The 21,451-nt window shown below is 43.8% G+C and overlaps 1 protein-coding gene across 2 annotated transcripts in view; it reads right to left on the reverse strand.

The window, feature by feature from the left end:
* LOC135225729 (prostaglandin reductase 1-like) overlaps positions 1 to 21,451 on the reverse strand; it is a 394,759-nt gene that overhangs the window by 325,307 nt on the left and 48,001 nt on the right. Inside the window, exon 1 of one of the 2 annotated variants that reach the window (XR_010317074.1) lies at positions 21,099 to 21,309. The exons of the other annotated variant lie outside the window; for it this stretch is intronic. The gene's annotated coding sequence lies outside the window, so the exon portion shown is untranslated. Of the gene's footprint in view, positions 1 to 21,098; positions 21,310 to 21,451 lie in introns of those variants that run through there. 2 annotated transcript variants of the gene reach the window in all.

Below are 21,451 nucleotides of genomic sequence, written 5' to 3' on the forward strand. Positions count from 1 at the left end.
ATATATATATATATATATATAGATATATATATATATATATATACGTGTATATATATATATATATATATATATATATATATATATATATATACATATATATATATAAGCAGTCCCTGGCTTATGACGGGTTCGGCTTACGTTGTTCCGAGGTTACAATGCTTTTCAATTGTATTCATCATGAATTATTTCCAGATTTACAATGCATTTTCCAGGATTACAACACTTACGACGCTGACTTGACAGAAGAAATATAACTCAAAAAATGCAAAATAATCAACATTTGAAGGGTTTTTGATGAAAAATGCAATGAAAATGCAGTTTACACAGTTTTTAATACAACCAAAGCATTAAAAGAAAGGTTTTTCTTAGGATTTTTGACGATTTCCAGCTTGCGACGATTTTCAGATTACAACACGTCTCCAGAACGGAACACGTCGTAAGCCGGGGACTGCCTGTATGTATATATATAGGTATAAAGTGGGATAGAACAGCTGTCTGCCTATCCGAATGAGATGTTTGTGTATCACTTCTGGTATACCAACCCCCCCGCAGACTTCCTCTTCTTGAAAGCGCTTGGCCAATGTTTTTGAAATACCACTTCATGAGGAGATTTCACAAGCTTGCTCTTCATCAAACAGGGAAGGTGAAAATTTTAAAATACGGCCCTTAATCTCTTCATCTTCCAAGCATGTGCATTGCTCACCTTAAACACTGAAGACTCATCATGACAGGAAGTATCGTTGAAGCTGCAGCTAAATCACCAGCATATTTCTATTGGGAAGCATCACCACTACAGGAGAATCAATCACTTAACAATTGAAGCAGCAGTAGCAGCACACCGAAGCCTCCACTGCCGAAACAAAATGGTCGAAAAATGGATAGAAAAATTACAAATTTTCTAAGACAATTTGTATTTTTCATAGCTACAAACCTGAGGTCTTAACAATAGGAGGGAAACACATTGCTTCGTTCCCGCCTCTTGCATAGAGATCGCTTAAGGAACCAGTTCTGTCTTCTCCCCTTCCCCCTCAACACCATGTCGGTGTATCAAGTGTTGAAAGGCTAAGGACTTTGCTCTTTCTTCACCTATGAGGGAGGAACTACGAGGAAGTGTTCTCAAGAATGTTGGTGTTTCGGAGAGTATTAGTGGCTTCGTCCTCTGCATCGAATCGCGGGCATGCTGCAACTTTGCCTAGCCGTGCACATCTCGAGTGTTGCAACCTCCCCCATCCATGCATTATCGCGAGCGTGTTGCAACCTCCCCTGTCCGTGCACATGATGCAAGTGCTACTTCTTCTCCAAGGCATATTCATCATCGTAAGGATCTCAAGGCACCTCTCAATAGGTCGAAGGTGGTGAGCGTGAAGTTGCTGCAGCAGGAGTGTTTGCCTGCCCTTCGCACTGATGCTTCTAGGAGTTCGATTCTCGAGGATTCTCCTTTGATCTCGAATGTTCGGGATTCCTCTCCAACTCACGTTCGTAAGTTGGCCACACCCGTGACCATTCACGGATATGTTAATGAATCATCTGTTGGAGAAAAACGTAGTGATGTTCCTAGTGTTATAGTGGGTTCGTCTTGGGAGCCGACGCGTGGACCCCCAGACAGGTTAGTTGGGGGTTTGGGCTGTTTGGCTGCTGACCCTACCGTTAATTATAATGAAGTTGTCTTAGAGGAGCCTTCATATCCTTCTCATCGTCGGTCTCGTTGCCGGAGCAGGAGGAGGGAGACACACAAGGGTTTTTATCTTCCTTTTTGGAAGTTGTTGATCTCATTCATGGGTTCAACAATTTGGAAAGTAGGTCTCAGGCTCGGTCGTCTTCCCTCCTTCTTGCTTGGAAGCCTTGGTTGGAGCTACGCAGGATCCCAAATCTTCTCTCCAGCTTCCCTGAGGTTAACGCCTCTGTTTCAGACCGGGACAGCTCACTTCGCTCTAGGGGCTCTGCCAAGCTACTACTCCCGCCTCTCTCGGGGCTAGGATGTACTATGCTACGAACTCTACTTTTTTTATGTCGCGCCATCTTAACCCAGACGTCCTTCGCCTGAAGCTGGGACTGACTTTGGAGCAGGTGTGGCCAGTGGCTCCGTCCTTGTCTCCGCAGGATGCCTCAGCATCAAAATCTATGGCAGCCTCCATGTTGCTCACAGTTTCTTGGCTGAACTTCTGGTCTGTGGTCATTGCCAAGATAGCTTCTGACAGATCCCCAGAAGGGTTGGTGACTGCATCCTCTCTTGCCAATCTGTTGCAGTCTGGAGGCAAGGCGTTTTCATATATGGCTCACCTCCACCTCAGTGTTAATTTATGGGCTAACCTTCTGCTGATTAGAATGCGATAGGCCAGCGTCGGGTTGACACCAAAGACAGACTGGTGCACCAGGCCGTGTCTAAGTCAGAGTCTCGTCTTCGGAGACATCCGGTTCCTCCTCCTCCCCTTGTCCAGCAGTAGTCAAGATGATCATTGCCTGGTAGGCCATCGAGGAATTAAGAGTTCGGCAGGGCCTTCCCGTTCAACTCAGACTTGATCAGATCAACATCCCTTTCGCTCTTGTTCCTTTAGGCCAAGATAGGGCCCAAGGGGCAGAGGTAATGGGGCACTCAGTAGGTTAGGCGCCTCTCCCTCTCCCTCTCTTGTGCCACAGAGGGGGGTGCCTAGCAGGCCATTGGGCCAAGTAGCAGAGTTGTGGGGCAGAGAAGTGGGTGATAGATACCCTTCAGGTGGGGTACCTGCTGCCATTCGATTTCTCTCCCCCTCTGTCGGCAAAACCACAGCTCACGAAAGCATATCCTCCAGATTCTCTGAAGAAGATGCTGGACAAATTGCGTTAGAGGAAGTGGTGCGTCCATCTCCGGGGTTTTACAGTCACATCTTCTTGGTGCTCAAGGCGTCGGAAGGATGGAGACCTGTGATCGACCTTGAATCACTTCACAGGAAGACATGGTTCAAGATGGAGACCCTGCGTTCAGTGTGGCAGCCGTGAGGGAAGGCGACTTCATGCTGTCGATAGACTTAAGGGACGCATACTTCCAAATCCCTGTTCATCCGATGTCCATGAAATTCCTTTGCTTCTCTCTTGGGAACAAAGTCTTCGAATTCAAAGTCCAATGTTTCGGGCTGACAACAGCCCCCTCAAGTGTTCACAAGGGTCTTCTCTCATGTCAAGTTGGGCCCATGCTCAGGGGATCTGTTTGCTGAGGTACCTCAATGGTTACTTGGTCTTGGCAGTTTCCAGGGAAAAGCTGCTGCAGGACAAGGATCGTCTACTTCGGTTCTGTCTGGAACTGGGCATCGTAGTCAACCAGGAAATGTCGAACCTCATACCCAGTCAAAGGATTCTCTACTTGGGGATGGTCAGTGGCAAAAGTTTTCCCGTTGGATCAGAGATTGGAGAAGTTGCGGGTGGTGGCACAAAACTTCCTGTCGGAACCACATCAGTCAGCTCATCAGAGGCAGGTTCTTCTGGGAATATTGTCATCCCTGAAGAAGCTGGTCCCTCATGGGTGTCTTCTTCGGTCTCTGCAATTGAGACTGGGAGAATTCTGGTCTCCGGCGGGGGACTCACCAGTGTTAATGTTTCCTCTGTCTCTGGAAGTGAGAGCAGACCTTTGTTGGTGGTTGGACGACCAGCATCTGTTGAAGGGTGTCCTTCTGCATTCTCTTCCACCGGACTTCCTTCTGTTCTCAGACGCCTCTCTTGCAGGTTGGGCGGCCTTATGTAGGAGACCTCATCGCTTCAGGCGTTTAGAGGACAAGCAGCAACACATCAACGTCTGTAAGCTGAAGGCAGCCTTCCTGGGTCTGAAGAAGTTTTGGGAGAAGGTAGAATGTCATTCTGTCATTCTCATGTTGGACAACACCATGTTGGTAGCCTATGTGAACAAAAGGGGAGGCCTAGTTTCTCGTCAATTCACGCCTTGTCCGTCAAGGTTCGCCAGTGGGCGGTCAGCAGTTAGGTAGAGCTCTCAGCTAGGTATATCCTAGGCAAACTGAATGTGGTCGCAGACAAACTCAGTCATCGGGATCAGATCCTAGGCACTGAGTGGTCGCTTCATCAAGCGGTAGCAGACAAGCTTTTCCAGGTTTTGGGTAGACCCATATTGGACCTTTTTGCAACTCTTCAACAGGAAGCTGGAGGTATTCTGTTCAATGGTCCCAGTTCCTTTAGTATTGGCAGAGGACGCATTCCAACATCCCTGTCACAACCTGGAGGTGTATGCCTTCCCTCCATTTTGTTTGATCCATCAGATTCTGAAAAGGCTAATGAGTTCACAGGGTCTCAGGATGACTTTGGCAGCCCCTCTGTGGCCTCAAGAGGAGTGGTTCCCAGATCTGCCGTAGTTGTTGTCAGAGGTTCCGAGGGAGATTTCCCCCTTGGCAACATCTTCTGTGTCACCCCCATGCGGAAATGTTCTACCAGTCAGTAGAATCCCTGTCTTTTCACGGTTGGAGGCTTTCAAGTTTCTCCTCCGAGCGAGAGGCTTTTCTCAGAAGGACAGCAGGGCATATGTCCAGCAGTCTTATAAAGTCAACCCCTGCAGTCTCCAAGGCAATAAGTGATCTACTGTGACTGGTGTCGTAACAAGGGTTTTTCTCCACTCGCAACCTTTATTCAGCGAATAGCAGACTTTTAACCTTCCTCAGAGATGAGAAACGTTTGTCCGTTTCTACCCTTAGAGGCTACAGGGCGGCCCTGAGTTTGGTGTAACACCTTAAAGGTATCCACATCTCCTCTTCCTGGGAACTTTCCTTGCTAGTTAAGGTGTTTGAGCAGTCGAGTTCTCCTAGAGAGCTCAAGCCTCAGACATGGGATGTTTCCTTGGACCTCAAGAGCTTCACTAAGGGTCCATATGACCCCTTGTGTCACTCATCTGGCAGGAACTTGATGCTCAAGGCAGTTTTCCTTCTGGCCTTGGCATCTTTCAAGAGGGTAGGAGAGCTCCACGATCTGAGCTATGAGGTGAGGCACGCCAGAGGTTGGGGGTCATTGTCCTTCAAATTTGTCCTGGAATTTGTGGCCAAGACCCAAAATCCTCTGTGCACGATGACAGGTTCACTTCGTTTTCCATTCCATCACTGAATGACTTGTGGGTGGTGATGCTCAAGAGCATTTGTAGTGCCCTGTCTGGGCCCTGCGTTGCTATCTTAAAGGACTCGGCACCTTGGACCAGGCTGCCGCACATTTATTGTTACCACAGGCTGTACAAGAAAGAGGTGTCTAGGAATACTATCTCTTTTTGGATACGAGAAGTCATCAGACAGGCATACTTGTCTCTTGATGATTCCACCACCACATCTGTGCAGGCTAGAGCACATGACATTAGGGGTATTGGTCCCTCTCTGGCTTTCAAAAAGAACTTGGCTGTACATAGAGGGCTGAGTACTGGTACTTGGTTACGCCAGTCCACGTTCGCCTCTTTCTGTCTTGAGGATGTTACCCACAGATCTGTGGACATGTTTTCCCTTGGTCGTGTGGTGGCTGCCCAACAGGTCATGTACTCATAGTTGCCCCTAACAGGGCACTTTTGTATCTTTCCTAAAATGATTGTGTGGATGAGAGAATGAGTGAGTTGGCTGGTCTCCTTCTTTCTCTTGTACCTTTCCTTCTTCCTTCGGGCGGGTTAAGGAATAGACACGTCATTCACTGGACTGGTCTGATATGATGAGTAAGGTAGTCATACTGATAGTGTGGTCACTTATTATGCAAATGTCAAACCTTCTACTCGGTAGCATATGCTCCACTCCTAGGCAAGGAGCTGAGAGTAGTACAAACCCTGGTGTGTTGGTTTGCTATTAGACAGTCAAAGTTTCTCTTTGGTTCCCTATACAATGGTTCTCCCATATATCATTGTACATCACTCAGGGTCTGAGTGGTTAGATATCAATTTCTCTAGCTTCTCTGGCTTCAGTCCCTCTCCGGAAGTAATTTCTTCTGGAAGCTGGACTGGTGGGTAGGCCCCCGGCCGGTCTAGGATGTCTTGTAACTCCCTCCAGTTATACGAGTCTATCCTATTGTCAAGACCGAAGGTTTGTTCGCGTATGAACAAATGACAAATTTTCTAAGACAATATGACATTTTTATAATGGTTACATATAGCTGTCGTCTCCTGACGTCACGGCAGAATTTGAAATTCGCGGTAGCGCTAATGGTTTGACAGGTGATCCCTCTACTCCCGCCCTCTACTGGGTACCGGGAACCATTCCAACCATAAATCAGAAGTTTCATGCCTACCTGTCCATATGAGGGGAGGAGGGCGGGCTTCGTTATGTAACCACCGGGTAAGTATAAGTGAAACTTTATATTATTATAAAAATGTCATTTTCACTTATATAACTTACCCGGTGGTTACATATAGCTGATTGACACATTTAGGTGGTGGGACAATGGCAGCTAAAATAACAACTGTTGGAATTATCCGAAGATATAGGTTCCTTACCTTTAAAGACCGCTGACTCAGTGGTTACTGCCTCTGTAGTCTGCTGGCCTTTATTGTACCGACAGGATATATGGATCCGTGCGTCGGACACAATAATAAGTACTTGCCGTTGAGGATGTGACCGTAACGGACAAGAACTATAATGCCCCTGCTCAGGGCGCAGTACAAATCACCACAAAATACAATGAAAAACGAGGGATCACCACAACCGTTTAAGAAATACACCAGACATTAAAAGACTGAAAGATACTCAAAAAACTCCCTGTATCTTCAGACAACCTTAAAAATACAAAAAACATAATCAAGGAGAAAAGTTAGTGAGGATGGGATACATCCTTCTCTCCCTCACCAATACCGTGTCAGTCACAATGAATGGCCCCAATGTACTGCAATTTTCATAAGTGGTTTGCAAATCTGTCAGATAATGAGATGCGAAGACCAGAATTGCTTCTCCAATATGTAGATTTAATAATGTCTTTCAAAGACAGATTACGTCTAAAGGCCATAGACGTAGACACTGCTCTAATTTCATGAGCTTTGACTTTAAACACTTTGATATCTGAGTCCTGACATTGTCCGTGTGCCTCAGAAATCAAAATTCCTCAAAAAGAAGGAGAGCGCATTTTTTAGAAAGAGGACGAGAAGGATCTTTCACTGAACACCACAGGTTATCACTCTTACCTCTTATACCTTTGGTCCTTTGCACATAATGTCTAAGTGCTCTCACTGGACGAGACACATTCAGGCTCATTAGGCCCCACTAACTCTGAAATGTTCTTTATAGAGAAAGAATGGGGCCAAGACGTGAGGGATTTTCATTCTTAGCCAAAAACCCCAGCATTGATGAGCAAATGGCATTGCCCTTAGCGAATCCAACTCTCTTATCAATAGCATGCAGCTCACTGATTCTTCTAGCTGATGCTAAAGCACAAAGAAAAAGGGTCTTCCTGGTCAGATCTCTAAAAGAACTAGAGGAGATCGGTTCGAATCTATCTGACACCAGCCATTTAAGAACTACATCCAGGTTCCAAGCTACTGTTCTTGACTCCTTGTCTTGGTTGTATCAAAGGAACGAATCAGGTCTGAGAGGTCTTGATTATTAGAAATGTCTAATCCTCGATGTCTGAACACAGAAGACAACATAGCTCTATAACCCCTAATCGTCTGGGTAGAAAGCTTCTTATTCTCACGAAGAAAAAGAAGGAAGTTAGCTACTGAGGTCTAGAGGTCTTAGAAGATGAAATTCCTTCTTCTTTGCACCAAGCTCTGAATTGGACCCACTTAGCTTGGTACACTCGATCAGAGGATTCTCTTCTGGGTCTAGCAATAGCCCTTGAAGCTCTCTTTGAAAATCCTCTCTTTCTGAGGAGATGCTCGACAGTCTGAATGCGACTAGTCGAAGAGCGGACAAGTTGTGATGGAACCTCAGAAAGTGGGGCTGTCTGAGTAGATCCTTCCTTAACGGTAACTCTCTCGGAAAGTCCGTCAACAGCAGTAGTAGATCCGGAAACCATTCCCTGGCCGGCCAAAAGGGGGCTATCAGAGTCATCCTGACGTTCTGATGACCTCTGAACTTTGCCAGAACTAATCTTAGCATTTTGAAAGGTGGAAAGGCATACAGATCCAGATTTGACCAGTCCAGAAGCATGGCATCCACTGTAAACGCCTCCTCGTCTGGAACTGGGGAGCAATACAGTGGTAGAGCGAGCTGGTCTTGTTTGTGGCGAAGAGATCCAACTGAGGACATCCCCAAATCCCCCAAAGCTTCTTGCATATTTGAGGATGTAACGTTCACTCTGTGGAGAGGACTTGTCCTCTCCTGCTGAGATGTCCGCCTTTACATTCTTCGAGCCTTGAATAAATCTTGTGCTCAAGACAACCTTGTTCTCTTTCGCCCAAATGAGTAGGTCTCTCGCCGCCTCGCACAGAAGAGAACGAGTGTGTCCCCCCCTGTTTTTTGATGTAAGAGAGAGCCGTGGTATTGTCTGCTTGAACCAGCACTACTTTCCCTCTTACCTGTCTTGAAGTGCATTAGAGCCAAATGAATCGCCTTCAACTCTTTTAGATTTATGTGCCAGCTTCTCTGATGAATCTGCCAAAGTCCCGACACTTCTTTCTCCCCAGAGTAGCTCCCCACCCTTTGTCCGATGCGTCTGACAAAAGCGTAAGGTTGGGGCTCAACTGGCTTAGAGACAAGCCTTCCTCTAGCCTTCCTTCTGATTTCCACCAAAGTAGGTCCTGTTTGATCCTTCCGAGATGGGGAACACGAAGGAGTCTGGGAACTTCTTCCTTTGCCACTTCTGCTTCAAGTAAAATTGAAGTGGTCTCATGTTGAGCCTGCCCAGACTTACAAATTGCTCTATTGAAGCCAAGGTTCCTAAAGGCTCATCCACTGATTCGCCGAGCAAGTTTGTCTGACAAGAAATTCGTCTATTTTGTTCAGGCAAGAGTCGATCCTTTGGCGAGACGGAAAAGCCTGAAAAAGAACTGAATTCAGTCTCACTCCTAAATAAACTATCTCCTGAGAAGGAGTGAGACATGACTTTTCCTTGTTTACTAACAAACCTAGGCTTTCCGTCATCCTTAAAGTCTTTTGTAGGTCCTCCACACACTTCTGTTGGACCTTGCCCTGAGAAGCCAATCGTCTAGATACATGGATATTCGTATCCCGTCTAGATGAAGCCACTTTGCTACTGACGACAGAACTCTGGTGAACACTTGTGGAGCTTCGACAGGCCGAAGCAGAGGGCCCTGAACTGATAAATGCGGCCCTGGAACACGAATCTCGGGAATCTTCTCGATTCCGAATGAATCGGAATATGAAAATAAGCGTCCCGAAGGTCTATGGAAACCATCCAATCTCCAGGATGAAGCGCTGCTAATACCGATTGGGTCGTTTCCATAGAAAACTTCGTCTTCTGGACAAAGACGTTCAGGGCACTGACGTCCAACACCGGTCTCCAACCCCCCGTGGCCTTCTTTACCAGGAAAAGGCGATTGTAAAATCCTGGTTCCTGCGGAGAGTCCACTAACTCTATGGCCCTCTTTGCCAGTAAGGCGAACTTCTTGATGGAGGGCAGCAAATTTTTCGGAGTTCTCCGAGTAGGCTGACAAATTCACAGGAAATTCTGTGAGAGGGGGGTGCTTGATGAACGGAATGGTGTACGTATCCTTCCTTCAGGACCTGGACCGTCCAAGGATCCGTTCCGAGATGAAACCAGGTCTGCCAGAAAGTGTAATCTGGCTCCTACTGCTGTGTGGAGGACTACGGGCCTACTTCTTGATGGAAGAGGGAGTGGTTTTAGAAGAGGCTCTACCTCTCCCACGAAACCTGGAGGAAGATCGAACGGGAGCTCTCCCTCGAAATGGTTTAGGAGCTTCCGTGGAGGGAGCACTCCGAGAAGCAGGAAGAACCGGAGCTATCTTCCTGGCTTCTTCACTGACTGTGATAAAAGATCCTGGGTCGCTTTCTGTGTTAAAGATTGAGCGATCTCGCTCACAATTTCTTGCGGAAAAAGGTGTTTCTTGTCTAAAGGAGAGAAGAGCAAGGCAGACTTCTGGTTCGATGAAACCCCTTTCGACAAGAAGGAGCACCAAAGCTGTCTCTTCTTCAACACTCCAGAGGCGAAAATGGCAGCGAGCTCCGAAGCTCCATCACAGATGCCTTTATCGATACAATCCAGTACCGAGGCAAAATCCTTCAACTGCTCCTCCGAAAGTCCAAATGACTTGACTTTCCTGGCCAGCGAAGCAATGGCCCAATCCAGGAAGCTAACAACTTCGAAAACATGGAAAACACTCTTGCAAAGATGCTCCAGTTCATTTGTTGAAAAGAAAATCTTAGCAGTATTAAGGGCTGCTCTGCGGAAGAGTCCACGAGACTAGAAAAGTCTCCCTGAGGCGGAGGCAGTCACACCCAGGGAAAAACTTCTCCAGTGTCATACCAGACACGGCTCCTTGACGAAAGTCTCGAAGGGGGAAGACAAAAAACATTTTTCCCCTGTTCCCTCTTCTCCAAAAGCCAAGTGTTAACTTTCTTGATAGCTTTCTTAGCCGAAATCGAGAGGACGAGACGCGTGAACGAGGACGAGGAGTCAGGCTTACTGTCCTTTTTCCACTGCGAACTAGGAGAAACTGGAACGGAAGTCGCAAAAGAATCTCCAAAGTTATCAACGAAGGATCGTAAAAGGAGTTTATACCCCGACAAATGCTTGTCTTTTTCTGTAAGTCCTTCTCCTTCTTCCTCCAAATCCGAAGCTTCCTTCGACGAAACTGGCGAACATTCCATCGGAAGAGGAATCCTGTTCGGCGAAGTCACACCCTGATGCGTCCGAGGAGGGTGTGAGAAAGCAGGAGAAGACGTCTGAGCCTGTACTGAGACGTATCCGGGCGGCTGAGCTGGCGCTCGAGCGAGAGCCTGACGTGGCGCCATAGACGGAGTCAGGAAAGGAGTCCGACCAGGCGCCTGAAGTGGCGTCTGAAGAGGAGTCACATGGAAGAGTCCTGAGCCTGAAGAGGCGACTGCAAAGGAGTCTGCGAAGAGGACTGCACAGTAGTCTGCGGAAGATGTAAGGCGGTCGGGACGCGATTCATTCGGGGACGAAAGAGACTTGCCAAAAAGCTCCAAGATACTGCCTAACTTGGCATTCATCTGTTCAAACACCGAAGGTTGAGGATCCACCGACGTAGAAGGCGAGGGAGGTATAGAAGGATGATCCACAAACACGTCTGGAGCCGCAGGAGTTATCGCTTGAGGAGGCTCTGGAGAAGGCTCCGAAGGAGTGTGCGTGTTCGGCTTCTCCACTTCTATGAGAGAAGGGCGATAAATCGAAACCGCCGGAGAAAAAGCTTCAGGCTCCTCCCAAAAACTACAAGAAGGTTCGGCAGCCGCCACCTTCTTGGGAACCGCAGCAGGCGAAACATCGCGAGCCTTTTCAGCGGTCTAGAAGTCTTATTACGCCAACCTCTATAAGAGGAAACATCTGAACTAGAGTCGCTTGACGAAAAACACTTCCTCGCAACACCTTTCCAATGGTGAGCGACAGCATCCTGGGATACGGCTACAGGATTGCTTGAGGGGGCGGCTGCTCAGGAGCAGATCCCGCTCGCCTCCCTTCGGTTTTCAGCATGCCTCCTCCCAGGATCTGGGGAGTTTAACAGGGGCCTAGACCTAGGAGAACGAACGGGCCGAACAACCACCTCCTCCACTACACTTGCACTAAGTAATTTATCACACTTAACTACCACTTCTTGCACTGTCTCACCCATTTTCTGCATAGTGGTGAGGAAAGAGACAAATTTCGAGTCCATATCGGCTCGTAATACTGACACGGGATCGGGATCGGGAGATACAGATTCGAGGGCAGGAGCAACCACTACGGGGTTAATAGGAACAGGATTAACAGAATTCAGAGGAATATCCTGGCTACTCACAAACTTAGAAGAAGATCTCTGTGAAGCCTTTCTGATTCTATCTTTTTCTAACTTTCTCATATACTTTCCCAGTGCCTTCCACTCCTGAGATGTTAGAGACTTACATTCTTCACACGTATTCTCAAAAGAACATTCACGTCCCCTACAACTAACACAAGTAGAATGAGGATCAAGTGAGGCTTTAAGAAGTCTAGTCTTATCTTACACCCACTACTACACACCCTATACTGAACAGAGCCGTGTCAGACATCGTGAAGAATCAAAATAATTCCTAAAAAGGACAACAAATATCAAAACCAAAATAATTATAGCGCTAGCAAAAAGATCAGGAAACTCAAGGTACATCACCAAAAGGAGAAAACCAAGATGATCAAATCCAAATTCCAACCAGCAGAGGAACCGTGTTACCGGTTCCGACGGCAGGAAACTTCTGATTTATGGTTGGAATGGTTCCCGGTACCCGGTAGAGGGCGGGAGTAGAGGGATCACCTGTCAAACATTAGCGCTACCGCGAATTTCAATTCTGCCGTGACGTCAGGAGACGACAGCTATATGTAACCACCGGGTAAGTTATATAAGTGAAATTGTATTTTTCATAGCTACAAGCCTGAGGTCTCAACATTATACTGCCAGCCTCTAGCTGCCCCTCTGTTTGTTAAGACATCCAGAGTTGGGAAAGATTGATGCGACCACAGGTATTCAACTGATAATTGCACATCTGAACATGGGAAGAATAAACAGGGATTGTAGGAAATGAGCAGGGTACATAAACAGGGAGATCCCTAACCAGGTACCAGACTTCTGAGGAAAGTGTTATTAGCAATTACCCTTCATTCTATGCATAACCCCCTTCCCCCTTTCCCTAGAGCAAGGGGAGGAATTAAAGGAAGGTGGTAGGGTTGGAGGTAAAGCAGGGGTTTTATTATTAAGATAGTTTAACCAGACCACTGAGCTGACTATCACTCTCACAAGGTTGGCCCAAAACAAGGGTAGAAAGAAAAGACCTGGAGGGTTTCAGTAGTTGCTATGATTGTATTTCCTCATGAGAACATGTGAATGCATCCTATCACCTCCCTACCTACTGTAACTAGCCTATACTTCTACCTCTGTGATGGGGGGACCAACTGTGGTACTCCTTACAAAGAAAGATGCAAGTGCATGACTTGCCCCTCTAGAAATTTCAAAAATTCATGTGGATCTGTACCCATAGGAGGAGTGAAGCTTCCACACACTCTCCCATCCCTCATGTCTTTGTCCTTGTTTTTCTTAACAATAATGATAAAAGCAAACAATAACAAACACCAAGAGTACAACACCAAAGAATGTAATCTCTTCATTATAGTTCAAAATATAAAGAAAGAACATTTGCACCGATTGTACTTTTCTGTAATTTTTAGCCCTTGAGGTGGTTTCAAGGCAGTCATCCATCTTGTGACCACTTCACATTGAAGACTTTCTTGTATCCTATCAAAGAGACCTACCATTCCAGTTTACCAGTCTTTTCACAACTAGTTTGCAAGTCTGGTTGTTTCAAATTGACCTACAATATTCTCCCATTCAATTTCATGCCCATCAAGCTTATCATATGCCTCTAATCAAAAACAATTTGGTGAAGGTTTTGGGCATGGATACTTTTAGAATTTGTTGCAGTGTGAATCTATTCTTATTATTACAATAAAGTGTTAAAACACCAAATATATGCAACTTACATACAAGTGTTATCAAGTCGAGTGTAAAAACAGATCCATTCAACTGCAGCTGCTACCCCCTTGACCACTTCAAGTATCCCTTCCCTTGTCAAAGCCAATCATAGCCACACCATCAATAGCCTAGGTATGTTCTATTAAGTACAATTACAGCTTGGGTTCTGAAAGGCCTTGGAAATTGTGATGTACTTTTGTCAATATCTACTGTTTTGCAGACTGTTCTTGAGAAGGGTGAAACCTTTGACCATATGAATCATAAAGCATCTACGTATCTAAAAGCTCAGCTTATAGGGAATTGGTGGATCTTTAATTAATAATTCTTTAGAGTAGCTTGATTAATGTCACTTCAGGTGTTAAATTAGTGTTCTTGAGCCTTTGCTATTTATTTTCAGGGGCTTAAGTTAGTGTTCCTGGGCATTTGCTATTTATTATCTACAGTACTAGTGACATGTGGCCAGGTCTGGAGAAAAACTGACTGCATACCTACACCCATGAAGGTACTAGTGTAGCAGTTGTTCCTTCTCCATGCCTTAGGTTCATGGTTGCCGAATCCTTGAACAGATCTGGCATAAATTCATGGGTGAATTGTGCTTTGGGACACGAAACTTAACTCATAAAATTCCAAGTAAGATAGCAGATCCAAACTCTGCCTTTGCCTCCTGCTTTACATGAATACCATAGTACAGTTTACAATGTCAGTGACTTTTTAAGATTGTAGTGCAACTATAGAAAAGAAATTTACTTTTGAGAAGCATATACTAGATGCAATATGGTTTATGCTTCTCAAAAACCAGGTATCTTGCAGAATTATTTTCCAATGTTTTGTCAAAGGTATTATATATACTCAATTGTTTTAGCCCTTTTCTTCTTTCTTGTTTAAAGTACTGATCTCCAGTGTTTGGGTGCTAACTCTCATCAAACTCTTGGATAGAGTTATGTCATCAGTCATGTTTATTATGCCAACTCTTAATGCTGACATGGCACAGACAAACTGAGCTCATTATGTTTGTTGCATATAATGAATGACAAACTTCTTCTGCACTCCTCTTTACCTAACATATTTGTTTTTGCTCAAAACTAAGCAGGCTGCTGCTACAAACAATCATTTCCTGGTACGTATCAAGTTTAGGATAATTGTAGTAGTACAGGGTACTAATTTTGCTAGGAGTTTCACCCTGGCTACAACAAAACTTTGAAATAGTTTGCCTAATGCAGGTGGAGATAATGTATTTTGTGCATTACATAGCAAATTCACTAGTACAGTAGTGCCTCAGGATACAAAATTAATCCGTTCTGAAGCGGCCTTCGTAACCTGGTTTTTTCGTTAACCTGATTTTTTTGTATCTCAAACTACGTTTTACATGTAAATTGCCTAATTCGTTCCATGCCCTACAATAACACCACGGTAAATTTTATAATAAAGCTAAATTGACCAATAAACAATGAAATACAACAATTTGGACCATTCAATACCTACCCTAACCTTTATTGTACCTGTAAATATAGTGTATTAGTGTACAGGGTGCATGAAATACTATACGTACATGTACGTATGTAGTAAAATGTGGAACCTTACCTTTCGAGTGAGGCGATGTCCAAAAGTGGTGACAGAGGAGGAGAAATGGCAGAAAACATGAACACTTAACTTTATGAAACATTACAAATGGCAGAAAACATTAACACTAAAATTTACGAAACACATTAACAAATGGCAGAAAACATTAACACAACTTTACAAAAAAAACAAATTAAATTTTTTTTTTTTTTTGCCTTTTTCTGATTTTTACATTTTTTTTACATTTTTACTTTACGTTTTTTTTACAAAATTTCAATTTCTTCACCACTTCCAATTTTCTGTTTTTTCGTATCACTTGGACCTTCCTGTTTGCTTACTATTAAAGGCCTTTTTAAAAAATAACTATCCAAGGAAGATTGCTTCTGCCTGCTTTTCACAATGTTCCTGAACCGACTCAGGTAAACATCACCAAACTGCGCAAGCATACGACCTGTGTAAGCCTTTTTGGGGTGTCTCTTTTCTACAAATGATTGCACTTTATGAAAAGCAGCTAGAACATCCCTAATTTCTCCCGTTGTCATAGGATCCTCCTCCTCCTCGCCGCTGCTAGAGAACTCTTCTTGAACGACGTTATGTTGCATGGCCTCCAACTCCTTCAGGTCATCCGTCGAAAGCTCCTCTTAGTGCTCCTTGAGGTCATTGATGTCGTCTTTGTCAACGACCAGCCACATGGACTTGCTGAGTGCAATGATCTCATCTAGATCTGGTTGCAAAACAGTTTCAGAATCGTCAACTGTTTCTGAATCTGCATCAGCTTCGCCCATGTTGAATCCCTTGAAGTCTCAGGCGGATACGGCATCAGGCTAGAGTTTCCTCCACGAAGAATTCAAGGTTCGCCTCGAAACCTCCTGGCCAAGCTTGTTCGATGAGTCGGATGAATATCATGATATTGAAATGCTCCTTCCAAAATTCACGCAAGGTGAGGTTTGTGGTATTGGTGATGTCGAAACATCTCTTGAAAGTTTCGTATACAGCTTCTTGAAGTTCAATATCACTTGCTGGTCCATGGGGTGGAGGGGAGGGGTGGTGTTAGGCAGAAGATAAAGAACCTTGATAAAAAAATAATCCACTAGGATATCTTCCTCGATGCCAGGAGGGTGAGCAGGGGCATTGTCCAACAACAGCAGACATTTCAGAGGGAGGCGCTTCTCTTCCAAGAATCTCTTCACTGTCGGGCCGAAACACAGATTTAGCCACTCAGTGAACAAGTCTCGTTACCCAGGCTTTCACATTAGCCCTCCACATCACCGGAGGCTTCTCCTTTAGCCCTTTGTGGTCCTTGAAGGCTCGAAGAGTCTCGGAATGATACATAAGTAGGGGCTTCACCTTACAATCCCTACTGGCGTTGGAACAAAGTGCGAGCATAAGCCTGTCATTCATAGGCTTATGCCCGGGTAGCTTCTTCTCTTCCTGCATGATGTACGTCCGACAAGGCATTTTTTTTTCCAAAAAAGGCCAGTCTCATCACAGTTTAAGATTTGCTGAGAACTAGCCTTCTTTGATCGTCATCTCGTTGATTGAACGTATTAATAAAGGCTTCGGCCACTTTCGTGTCCGACCTTGCAGCCTCCCCATGCTGCACCACCGAATGGATGCCAGTCCGTTTACGGAATTTATCAAACCACCCCCAAGAAGCCTTGAAGTCTGGGGTTGGCGTCGATGTCCCTTCTCCTCCGTCGTCTTTGGCCTGGGCAATCAGATCACAGAAAATAGCGCTGGCCTTCTGGCAGATTGCAGTCTCGGTTATCGTATCGCCAGCGATTTCTTTGTCTTTAATCCATACAAGCAGCAGCCTCTCCATCTCATCATGCATATGGCTCCTCTTGTTGGACAAAATAGTCGCGCCCTTGGAAGGTGTAGCTGCTTTGATGGCTTCCTTCTGCTTAAGGATGGTGACTATCGTCGATGGATTTCCGCCTTATTCTTTAGCGATCACACTCAAACGCATGCCAGCTTCATACTTTTTTATCATCTGCATTTTTGTCTCCATAGAAAGCATCCTCTTCTTTCTGTGAACTTCAGCAACATTCTTGGAACCCATGACTAATAACATAAGTTAATTAAGTTTACAAACAACACGATAAAGTAACTTACTACAAAAAAGCGAAATCACTAACACAAATTTAAGTTAACAAACGAAATCTATGTGAACGAACGAATTCCACATGCGTACGATAACGCTGATGCAACGAAGTGGTCGAAGGACGCCTTTACGTAGAGGGATAATGGGACAGATGCTGACCAACATGAGAGCAGGATCTTACGGCAGTGACTAGCATCAAGAACCAAGGGGAGAGTGGGAGGATGGTGGCGAGTCTACTCAGTTGGCAGCAAGCGAGTTTTGAAATTGATCTTGGTGGCCCGGGCGAATCTCGGACTTTACCCTTTCGCAACCTGAATTATTTTTGTACGCAGAAGCAAAAAAATCTTTGTCTTTGCTTTTGTAACCTGGATTCATAAGTAGGGACTTTTGTATGTAGGTTAGGTGTTGGTTTTATTTTCCACTTCCTCATATTTCATTATTTATCACCTTTTCCTTTTGCTTCTCTATTTGTAGGTTGATTTCCTTATGGAGCCTTCTTGAGTTTTAAGTCTGTCCAAAAGGGTTTTCAAAAGGTTTTTAACCATGTTAAAATATGGAAGAATAGGAGATCCAGGAAAAGCAAAATTCCATCTGGCCAGGTCAGGGCACAACATCCCAAGTCATTTTAAATCTAAGGAAAGGTAAGATAGCATGTATCTCTGTGAAACGAGAAAGATGGGGCTCCCCTAGCCAGGTCAGGGTACAACTTCCTAGGTCAAGTTACACTAAGAAGGTTAGGCTAGGACGCATCCCGCTGAAATGGGGCATTCTTTTCCTTTAACACAAGTTGTAAAATTCACCAGAAATGACCAATTTTAGAAGATTTTCAGTTGGTAGGTGGCTACATTATTTAACTGGTGGGATTTGGAGAAGAGGTGGCTCCCTACACTTAGTTTGGTAATTAATGTGCAACAATAAAGCAGAGACAGAGGCTATCCTCTTTGACAGTTAAGAACTGGAGCAAATGAATTAATTGGAGTACATTTCTGTATTCCATTTTTACAACTAAAAATCAATATAGCGTTCCCCCCCCAAAGTAAGGTCCAAGAGGCCTATGACAATTAGATGAAGAGAGGTAAGCATAGATATAGAGGGGAGATATTGGGCAGCAGGGAAGATCATGTGCACGTAAGGCACCATTATTAAGCGATGGCTTTCAGGAATGGCATCAGTATCAACTGCAGAGATCAGCGGCATAAAAGCCTCTTGTGGCACCTAATGCTGGGCCATCAACTGTGTCAATTACAGGAACAAGTTCACAAAAGCACAGGGGATCACATCACAAGTAAGAGACCTATTTTCATTCACAAACATCTTTATGACCGTGCTGAAATAAACTAAGGTAAATATGTGTTATCACAGTCAACTTTACTCCTGCTTTCATATCTTATAAAATACGTAAGGAGTTGTAATAAGCTTGTTATTAAAGCGAATGGGTTTTTTTTTATCCGTGGTATGTGCCTACAGCTCCTAAAATATTACTCCATATGACAAATTGTATAAAACAAAAATTGCTCAGCATGCTGAAATCTACCCAAAAAGTTACTGGCATGTAGGGTTGCCATCAGTCCATACAACCATGGTTATAACTATTACTTGTACTACAACAATGTACATAGGCTATTATCGTGAGGCCTAGATTCCGGCCTGCTGCAGGTTTAAGTGTTAATAAAATCTTATAGTAGTGTTATTTACACGTTATCAACCTGAGTTCTCTAAACTGGTATAGAGAGGACTGATGAATTTGATCTGCCAGAACACTTATTTCTCAATTTTACCATTATCATTTTTACCTAAAAGGAAACATCAAATTCATACTATGTTATAGCTTGCAAAGTAACTTTCCAGACTAACTAGTCTACTAGGGTTGATCAACAAATAACCAAAAGGAACCTATCCTAGACAACATTAGCTAAGCAAAGGTAGCCTAACATGGTGTAAACTTCAGGAAAGCTGATTTTTCAAACTGTCCCTCTCCACAGACTATGAAATACAGGAAAAGTCTTGGCAAGCTATGAAAGTCTGAAGTTTTTCTTAGGCTAGCCTAACTTTGTGAAATGTTACACAGCTTTATATATGTACCTCCTAATAATATTGCAATGGAAGCTGTACAAATAGCTTCTATGGCATGGTTCAGATGCTTCATATTTCCTGGGAAATACCAGCAATATTTTCTAAATTTCTCAAAAACCCGGAGTCCAAAATTGGGCTCAGGCTGGTAACCCTAATTGTGACCTTGCCTAAGATGAGCTTGTTTCACTTCTCATGCCAACCAACAGTACACATTAGGTAGGGAATATTGGCTGACAGGTATCAGGCTATTGAATCAAGGCTATTAATATTAATATCATATGCCTATGGCTGAAGCTTATCATGGGATGAAAGTGTTGGAGATGACAATTATTTTACCATATGGTATCAGTCTGACCCATGAATAAAAAAAAATTAGTTCTGCCTCTACAGTAAAACAGGATTGGAAATTTATGGTGGAAAGAAAGGGACATAGCCTAACATTGAAAAATTGGTCAACTAGCCTATATTGCTCAAGTGTATACATAAAAATTATAGAGTAGACAGAATTAAAATTTTTATTTCTACATGTAGTACACATTGTCCTTGGTAAATTCTGCAAAGATAATTTACCAATCATTAAAGATTGCTGAGAAAATCAGCATAATGCAGTTGCCATATCTACAAAACTTTATGGCTTTACTGTTGAAGAAATATACCAGCAGAATTAAATATGTTTATTTCTTCATACAGTACATATTGTATATAATTAAGTGGTGAATAAATCATTTGAGTTCTGACAGCCATGCGAGAAAACATGTTTTAAAGAGTACGGTGTTTCCCATAGGATTGTATGGGTTTGCACCATTGTTTACATGAGAGATTGCACAGCAATGGCGCCTGGCAGTGTACGTTACAGACTGCTTTGGCTGTTATACGGTGTCCAATCTCTCCTCTCTATATCTATGGAGGTAAGGTTAGTGTGCACCCCTACCCTTTATTCCATGGCTTAAAACACTCCAGGTCTGGATGGGTGGTGGCCCTAATTAACAAGCTCAGTAACCAACAACCAAGCTTTATGTTTAGGAAGGTAAGGTTTGTGAGCATGCCTGCAATAAGCCTATGATATTTGACCTTTTATACTACCCCCTTAGCCTATATTCTACTTTAGGTATGCATAGCCTATTACCAGTAGGCTAAGCCATTTTTTTACATAAAATTCAATCACCGACTCATTTTCCGCTTACGATAGCCTAAGTGAAGTTATAAATTTCACTACTAGGGTCCTCTCATAGGTAGGCTACCTCGTGAGTAGGGTTTAGCTACAAAAAATAAATAAATAAATAATCAGTGGTTAATACTACCTATTACATGATACTAGGTAAGGAATCTGAAAATTATGAGTCACTTATTTGTCCAATAATTAACATCATAGGCCTGATATTATCCACTGGTTTTTACTAGTCTTTATTAGGAGTTTTGACTCCGGTGGCGGTTTCCCATGAAGAACCCGGGCCCCATTATTCATTTGGCTATTACGCCCAAAGAGCTTTTCATTCGAAAACTGAAAAAAAAATCAGACAATCACAATAAATAAACAAGAACCATATTTCATCAGCTTTACATGGAAATGTTAGTGTAAACATTAAAAATAAATAAATAAATAAAAGTAGTGAGGTGCAGCCCGCAGCATACAAAGCCTCTTGGAGTCTGGAGACATGGCCATAATCTTATTGGTGGCCACAAATATGCGAGGAAAATCAATATAGCCTAGCTATTAGCCCCAGCCTCATACTAACATATAGAGAAAACCGATTTCATGCATTTTCTGAGAACTACTATGTCGTAAACTTTACTTACTGTGTTCTACAGAGGATAACGGACACCGAAGCCCAAACAAGAGGCAACCACTTGGCACTAATCCGCCACTAACATAACAGTTCAGTCTGTCAAAACATTTCGTAGGTATAGCAAAACAGAAGTCGAAAATTTTTTTGTATGAAAGTTCCATGTGGATAATATTTCCCCAAACCCATCACAACATTAATATGCCCAATCCTACTGTGGGCATGCTGTTTTAAATTACCCATTTTCTTAATTGTGTAAAACAATGTGGATATTACACCACAAACAGATTTCGTGGACCATAAAATAAGGAAGTGAAAAACGAGGCTCCGGAGGAAGGTGGGGTGAGTAAGGAACATATTAAATTC

The sequence above is a fragment of the Macrobrachium nipponense genome, chromosome 13 (genome assembly GCF_015104395.2).
Source record: "Macrobrachium nipponense isolate FS-2020 chromosome 13, ASM1510439v2, whole genome shotgun sequence".
NCBI classification, from domain to species: domain Eukaryota; kingdom Metazoa; phylum Arthropoda; class Malacostraca; order Decapoda; family Palaemonidae; genus Macrobrachium; species Macrobrachium nipponense.